This window comes from Podarcis pityusensis (assembly GCF_964106645.2).
Source record: "Podarcis pityusensis genome assembly, chromosome: 4".
NCBI classification, from domain to species: domain Eukaryota; kingdom Metazoa; phylum Chordata; class Lepidosauria; order Squamata; family Lacertidae; genus Podarcis; species Podarcis pityusensis.
The window spans coordinates 100,925,373-100,933,468 of record NC_138027.1 but is presented as its reverse complement, the minus strand read 5'-3'; the positions used below and the strand labels follow the sequence as shown (position 1 = coordinate 100,933,468).

Here is an 8,096-nt window from a genome sequence, read left to right as displayed (position 1 = left end):
GAAATTACAATTAGTTTATATTATTTTGTAACGATCTATAGCCAAATGCAGGCGCCACCCACAACGCCATCAGAGTTCCACCAAGGCAACTCCCATTCAATTTCCAGCCTTTCTAACATGTACATCTCAAGCCAAACACAACATTAAGGGAGCAATGTAATGTAGATGAAGCTGGCATAAAGCAAGCTGGTGTAAATTAAGCTGGCATAAAGTTACACCAGAAACAAAACCTCATTCAGCAGGAGGGCTGCTGCTACTGTGCCCAAGCCTAGCAAAGGGGAAACAAGTCTTTAAAATAGTTTTATGCTGGGTTGACAGGTCATGTGAATGGGCTTAGGGGACAACCTGCCACCCATTTCTGGTCAGCTGAGCCATCTTGTCATATGATTGCCCGCTAAATGCGTGATTGCAGTGGTTTATCTTTATTTTTAAAAGAAGAAGAAGAAGAAGAGTTTGGATTTGATATCCCGCCTTTCACTCCCCTTCAGGAGTCTCAAAGTGGCTAACATTCTCCTTTCCCTTCCTCCCCCACAACAAACACTCTGTGAGGTGAGTGGGGCTGAGAGACTTCAAAACATATATAGCAACCACTAAGGAACCCAGTCTGGATCAGGACCCTGTAAAAGTGGGGATGGGATCAACCCTCCCAATGTCATTTTTGCTGATGGGAACATATTATCCCACTTCCCATCCCCCAAATCCTGCTATTTGTCTCTAGTCAAGTTAAAGGCAGTTAAAAGGGACACGGGTGGCGCTGTGGGTAAAACTACAGAGCCTAGGGCTTGCCGATCAGAAGGTCAGCAGTTTGAATCCCCGCGACGGGGTGAGCTCCCATTTCTCGGTCCCAGCTCCTGCCAACCTAGCAGTTTGGAAGCACACAGCACAAGTAGATAAACAGGTACCACTCCAGCGGGAAGGTAAATGGCGTTTCCATGCACTGCTCTGGTTTTGGTGTTCCGTTGTGCCAGAAGCGGCTTAGTCATGCTGGCCACATGACCCGGAAGCTGTACGCCGGCTCCCTTGGCCGGTAAAGCGAGATGACCACCACAACCCCAGAGTTGTCCATGACTGGACCTACCTTTACCTTTAAACAACATTCACTAAATCGTCAATAAAACAGCAGAGTTTATAACTCTATTAAAATCAACTAGCATACAGTGGTACCTCGGGTTACATACGCTTCAGGTTACATACGCTTCAGGTTAAATACGCTTCAGGTTACAGACTCCGCTAACCCAGAAATAGTACCTCAGGTTAAGAACTTTGTTTCCGGATGAGAACAGAAATCGTGCTCCAGCAGTGCGGCAGCAGCAGGAGGCCCCATTAGCTAAAGTGGTGCTTCAGGTTAAGAAAAGTTTCAGGTTAAGAACAGACCTCTGGAATGAATTAAATACTTAACCCGAGGTACCACTGTATATAAAAGAGGAAACAACAAGGTTTAGCCCAGTGCCTAAACAAATAAGTTGTTGGAAAGGCCCATGGGCAGATGGAAAAGGCATCTTCTTCATTGCCTTCAGAGCTCTTCAGATCAGGGTGGAGACTTTCTGCATTCTTTAAACTTTAAAAAAGATAATCATGCTCTTTTCAGGTGCTCCAAAGGTAGTCTCTGTGGTTGCTCAACGTTATCTTTTGGAGAAATGCCTTTAAGGAAGAACTGCATGCCTCTCTAGCATACACCAGTTCAGCCTCTTTGGAAATAAAGTTCCACAATCATGGTATTGCAACCGATAATGAAGTGCTGAGTATTTTCATATTCCACAGATTCTTTTGTATGCAAGCATAAAATTAGAATCCAGGAAAAGCTTTCAATAGGAAAAAGTAAGTCATTTTTTACTCTTCATTGTTCTGCCCAGTCCCCATGGGCCTAACTTGTGCAATTTCCAGGTTCTCCTTTTGTTCACCTCACATGACTAACATGTTCCACAGTTAGTTATACTAAAGAGGTGATAAACAACATCATACTTACAGACTTACTTGTATCCTTATAATCCATTTACCTTCTATAAATGGTTAACATTGATGCTGATGACAGCTTGTAGTAAATGTAACTGATTTATAACAGCAAATAATCAGCCAATATTTACACCGCACTATTTCCTAGAATTGTATAGTTGGAAGGGCCCCTGATGGTCATCTAGCCCAACCCCCTTCCAGTGGCAGACTTGAGTACTATGGCGCCCTGTGTGAGGCCAAAATGTGACCCCCAGCAGCCCTCATGCTGCCTTCTGAAATGCCTTTCGGGTGAGCAGGTGCCAGGCTTTGGAAAGGAGGTGCAAGGGCTCTGGCAAGGTACTAGAGCCCTTCTACTTCCTTCCCAAAGCTGGGAAAGTGCTAACTAGGTTTTGGGAAGACGGGTGGTTGAATCTAGGACCCTGTCAAAGCCTCATGACTTGCTTACTGGGCTTTGAGATGGCACCCCTGGGCTCAGCACCCAGTGTTTGCACACCGCTCACACAACCCTAAATCCATCCCTGCCCTTGCAATGCAAGAATCTAAAGTATCCATGACAGATGGACATCCAACCTGTTTCAAAACCTCCAAGGAAGGAGAGTCTACCATCTTCTGTTTTTTTTATATAATAATATTTATTATTTTTCCAAAAACCTTAGACATTAAAAAGAAAAACAATACAATACAACACAACAAATCAACAAAAACAAAACAAAAACAATAAAATAAATCAAAAAAATTGTTATCCCATCTTTCATTCACTTATTTCCACGACCTCCTCACACCTCCCTTTTTGTATTCCACTTCTGTTAATTATTTCAGCAATTCCTTTCCATCTTCCTCTGTTTTCTATCCTATAATTATCGTAACTCATTCTAACCTTATTTTTTCCTTTAATGCTCTATTAACCTAACTGTACTTAATTCCTTATAACATTTCTACTAAAGCCATATAACTTCATTCCAACATTTTTCTAACATTCATTAATTTTACAGTATTTCTGTAAATAGTCTTTAAACTTTTTCCAATCTTCTTCCACCGACTCTTCTCCCTGGTCTCGGATTCTGCCAGTCATTTCCGCCAGTTCCATGTAGTCCATCAACTTCATCTGCCATTCTTCCCGGGTGGGCAAATCTTGTGTCTTCCAATACTTCGCGATGAGTATTCTTGCTGCTGTTGTTGCATACATAAAAAAAGTTCTATCCTTCTTTAACACCAATTGGCCAACCATGCCCAGGAGAAAGGCCTCTGGTTTCTTCAGGAAGGTATATTTAAATACCTTTTTCATTTAATTATAAATCATCTCCCAGAATGTCTTAATCCTTGGGCATGTCCACCAAAGGTGAAAGAATGTGCCTTCAGTCTTGTTACATTTCCAACATTTATTAACGGGCAAATGGTAGATTTTTGCAAGCTTGACTGGTGTCATGTACCACCTATAAATCATTTTCATTAAGTTTTCTCTTAGGGCATTACATGCCATAAATTTCATACCTGTGGTCCATAACTGTTCCCAGTCAGCCGTCATTATAATATGTCCAACATCTTGTGCCCATTTAATCATAGCTGATTTCACCGTTTCATCCTGAGTGTTCCATTGCAACAGCAAGTTATACATTTTTTGACAAATTCTTAGTTTTGGAATCTAGCAATTCTGTTTCCAATTTTGATTTTTCCACCTGGAAACCAACTTTTTTGTCCAAATTGTATGCCTCCATTATTTGATAATAATGGAGCCAATCTCGGACTTTATTTTTCAATTTTTCAAAGCTCTGCAATTTTATTCTGTCTCCATCTTGATCCAGAATTTCCCAATATTTTGGCCATTTGGCCTCCATATTGAGTTTTTCCTGTGCCTTCGCTTCCATTGGTGAGAGCCATCTTGGGGTTTTCTTTTCTAACAAATCTTTATATCTTATCCATACATTAAACAATGCTTTTCTAACAATATGATTTTTAAACGCTTTATGTACTTTTACCTTATCGTACCACAGATATGCATGCCAACCAAATACATTATTGAAACCTTCTAGGTCCAACACATCAGTGTTTTCAAGTAGCAGCCATTCTCTCAGCCAACAAAAAGCAGCTGATTCATAGTAGAGTTTAAGGTCTGGCAGGGCAAATCCACCTCTTTCTTTAGCATCAGTTAATATCTTAAATTTTATCCGAGGCTTCTTGCCCTGCCAAACAAATCTGGAAATATCTTTCTGCCACTTCTTGAAACAATCCATCTTATCCAAAATTTGTAATGTTTGAAACAAAAACAACATCCTTGGCAGCACATTCATTTTTATCACAGCAATTCGGCCTAACAATGATAACTTCAAATTTGACCATATTTCTAAATCCTTTTTCACTTCAATCCAACATTTTTCATAATTATCCTTAAATAGATTTACATTTTTAGCAGTCATGTTAACCCCTAAATATTTCACTTTCTTAACCAATGTTAGTCCTATCTCTTCCTGAAACTTCTCTCTCTCATTCACAGTTAAATTTTTCTCTAAGACCTTAGTTTTCATCTTATTCAGCTTAAAACCTGCTACTTGCCCAAATTCTTGAATCAGTTCCAATACCCTTTTTGTACTAGATTCTGATTCCTGTAGGGTCAATACTAAATCATCAGCAAATGCTTTCAGTTTATACTGTTTAGCTTCCACTTGTATACCTTTGACCTCTTGGTCCTTTCTTATCATGTTTAACAAAACCTCAAGGACCGATATAAAAAGCAGTGGAGAAATTGGGCAACTTTGTCATGTCCCTTTCTCAATCTTAAACTCTTCTGTCACTACATTGTTCACAATTAATTTTGCCTTTCGTTCTGAATAAATTGCACCTATACCATTTTCAAAACCTTGACCTACCCCCATCCCCTGTAGATTCTTCTTCATAAAGCTCCAGGAAATGTTGTCAAAGGCTTTCTCCACGTCCACAAATATCAAGACAGCCTTAGTATTAATAGTCACTTGAAGTTTTTCTAAAATATTAATTATATTCCTCATATTGTCAGACAAATGTCTGCCCGGGAGAAAGCCCGCTTGATCTTTATGAATTTCTTCTACTAACACCTTTTTTAATCTTTTGGCCAAAATGTCTGCAAAAATTTTATAATCCACATTTAGCAGCGATATGGGGCGGTAGTTCTTAAGCTGTGTCTTTTCAGTCTCTGTTTTCGGTATAAGTGTAATGTAAGCTTCCTTCCACGACTCTGGTGCCTTCCTTCCTTCCAATATTTCATTGGATATTTCATTACAGACTTCCTTCAATGGTTGTATTAACCAATCTTTCAAAGATCTGTAATATCTTGAAGTCAAACCATCTGGTCCTGGAGATTTACCTAATTGCATGTTCTGGATAGCCCCTTCCACCTCCTGATCCGTTATTTTGTAATTCAACATTAGTTGTTTTTCCTGAGAGATTTTGTGTCGTCCATTTATTTTCAAAAATCAATCAATGTCCATTTCTTTCTGCTTCTCCTGTGTATAAAGTTGTTTAAAATACCTCTGGAAACACTTCCTAATCTCCACTGGGTTCTGTATATTTTTTCCTTCCACTTCCAAATTCGTGATAGTATTGAGTCTACCATCTTCTGAAGCAGTCTGCTCCACTGTTGAACAGCTCTTGGAGACAGAAAGCTCTTCCTGATGTTTAGTCGGAATCTCCTTTTTTGTAACTTAAAGCCATTTGTTTGGGTCCTACCCTCCAGAGCTGGAGAAAACAAGCTTGCTCCATCTTCCATGTGACAGCCCTTTAGATATTTGAAGATGGCTATCATATCTCCTCTCTTTTCTAGGCTAAACATACCCAACTCCCTCAACTGTTCCTCATAAGGCATAGTTTCCAGACCCTTGATCATCTTGGTTGCCCACCTCTTCACATGTTCCAGCTGGTCAGAATCTCCTTTCTTGTAACTTGTAGCCATTAGTTGAAACTCCCTTAACCGAGACTCCTAAGGCTTGGTTTCCAGACCCTTGATCATCTCGGTTATCTTCCACTGCACGTATTCCAGCTTGTCAATATCCTTCCTATAATGTGGCACCCAGGACTGGACACAGTACTCCAGGTGTGGTCTGACCAAGGCAGAATAGAGTGGTACTATTACTTCCCTTTAATATACTATGACAAACTAGCCCAATTTGGCTTTCAACCATTGCACTCATGTCCCGATTGCACATTTCTCACAGGTACCTGGTTGACCACTAGTACAGGATGCTGAGTTAGATGGGCCTTTGAACTGAACCATCAGGGCTCTTGTGGTTGTCTTGTACTCCAAGTTCATGCTGTTCAATGTCACTTTAACTGTCAAGATATTCATCTTGGGACTTGTAGGCTAGCACTGTGCAACAGGTCTCTTCCCCTTTCTGTCCCCTTCCTGCCCCTCAAGCCTGTGGAGCAAATTTTTAGGGTGGGATGGGAGCTGCAGAGGAGGGGATAGTTGTGTTGCCCAAGTGGAAGCCTTTTGTGCAGGCAGAATGGCAGCATTAGATAATACAACCCACAGTTTTTAGTTTGAAATCCTGAAAATTCTCAGCTGGAAATCAGAACACAGAAACACCCAACTGAATTTCGGCCATCAGGATTTGTTGGTCAGAGGAAACGGCCTGAACCGACTTGAAAGTTGTGTGAGAGAAAGAAGAATCCTGCTCTTGAGACCTCATTGTCTTTCTTGCACGAGAGGTATTCCTTTTATTTTTCTTTATTTCATTTTTCCATTTCATTTGCCTTCAAGGCATTATGTAGAGTTCAAAAAGCATGTGCTGCATGCCGATTGAATGTTTGTGAGTTGGGGAGTGGGAAGCTTTCTGCAGGAAACGTTTAACTTGAAAACAGTATTGTCATTTCTTATACGCGTTAGCTTGGTATTATGCTTCTGGTAAACAGTTTTAGAATTACTTATGAAGGTACTTGAATAAATGCCTTAGCACATTTTAAATTATTTACCAACTTTAAATAATATGTATGACAGAGAATAGTGAACAACTAGCAAATCAATAGCAAAGCAAGTTATAAATTTAGTGTGGCGCACAAAACACATCAACTAAAAAATGTATAAATGGAAGTTCTAGGCTAGAAACATGAAGCTCAAAAGCAGAACTAACCATATCACCCAAAAGTGATTATGATTGGCACTGGAGCAGAAACCCAATAGATCTAATGGGGAATATTAACTTGTGGAAGTGGTGTTTGTTTTGAGCTAGCGCTAACTCTCCTTTCATATATAAGGCTGTCTTTCAAGACTAGGTTAGTGCCTTTCAGAATTAACACACAGTATTATGTACTGCTGCTAATTATTCCAAGTTGAATTTGCAAGCATTCACTTTGGTCTTTTCATCTCTTCACATCTCCTAAGCAGAATGACATCCCGCTCTAACAGCGTCTCCCTGAAGTAAAAGCCCCAAGAAGGTCAGAAGAAAAACAAAGCATGTTAGCCTAAACGAAAATGAAGATAGGGAATTAAGGAATCACTTTCTTTAAAAATAACAGCCTTGCAGCTTAAGCTGTAACAGACATGAAAGAGCAAGAGAACAAGATGTTCACCTATGTATTTACGAAGAGAAGAATCACTTTCTTTCCAAAGGGATTATTTATTACAGTCCCAGAAACTGCCGTGATGCACTGACTGCTTGACACGGTTATAGAAAATCAATGGGATTCAATCTGAGAAAGTTGTGTTGCATACATTCAAACCTGACAGTTGCATAAATCAGTATTTCAGGCTTTTTTTCTTTTTCTTTTTGAAAACCATCAACTCTAAATAAAACTAGATTCAATTGTATACTTCCCCCCTCCTTCCTTTAAGGCTGAGGTTGTGACTGATATTTCATTTTTCTTCAGAAAGGCCTCTATTACCAATTGGCATTCAGCTGCCCTGTATGGCTGAGTGATGAAAGATCTTTCTCTCTTTATATATATAAAAAAATCTGATTAGGGAACCTGTCTTCAAAGCATTTTCACTTGTTCAGATTTCTCTGTTTTAGAGGACACTGAGGTGAAAACTTCTTCTAGAGGAACTGCACAGTTACAGACATTCCTTCACCTACGGGTAAACTCAATTCCCTCAGATAGCCTTTGCCCTTTCATGTGGCAAAATACTATCTTGTCATTTCAGTATTTTCTTTGTACTATTACGGTAGCAGAGAGAA

At 39.8% G+C, this 8,096-nt stretch overlaps 1 long non-coding RNA gene across 1 annotated transcript; it reads left to right on the top strand.

The window, feature by feature from the left end:
* Window positions 1-6,516: 6,516 nt before the first annotated feature.
* LOC308476058 lies at window positions 6,517-7,729 on the top strand. Its single transcript, XR_013985660.1, has 2 exons — window positions 6,517-6,630; window positions 7,307-7,729. It is a non-coding gene; the product is annotated as an uncharacterized lncRNA (long non-coding RNA).
* Window positions 7,730-8,096: the final 367 nt, after the last annotated feature.